Genomic DNA, 415 nt, shown 5'->3' on the forward strand with positions numbered 1-415 from the left:
GGTTGAAGTCCCCCATGAGGACCAGGGCTTGTGAGCGTGAGGCTGCTCCTATCTGTCTATAGAGGGCCTCATCTTCTCAGTCTTCCTGGTCGGGTGGCCTGTAGCAGACCCCCACCGTAATGTCACCTGTCCCTGCCTTCCCTTTAATCCTTTTATTAAAATATTTTAATAACTAAAATATTAGTTTCTATTGTGATGGACATTCTAATCTAAAAGGGTCAGATTTTCTTAGGAATTGGGAAACTATGGGACTGCTCCCCACGGTGCAAGTTTTATGAAATGCTGTTGACATTAACAGAGAGCCAAAGTCACATTCTACCAATGTAAGGACAAAGGCAAAGGCTCACTAGCTGTGTTAGACAACTGGTTTGGGCAATAATTTAGCTAATTGCTGCATGCATATGTGGAAATGTGC

Source organism: Pygoscelis adeliae, unplaced genomic scaffold (genome assembly GCF_000699105.1).
Source record: "Pygoscelis adeliae isolate BGI_AS28 unplaced genomic scaffold, ASM69910v1 Scaffold98, whole genome shotgun sequence".
In the NCBI taxonomy this organism is placed as follows: domain Eukaryota; kingdom Metazoa; phylum Chordata; class Aves; order Sphenisciformes; family Spheniscidae; genus Pygoscelis; species Pygoscelis adeliae.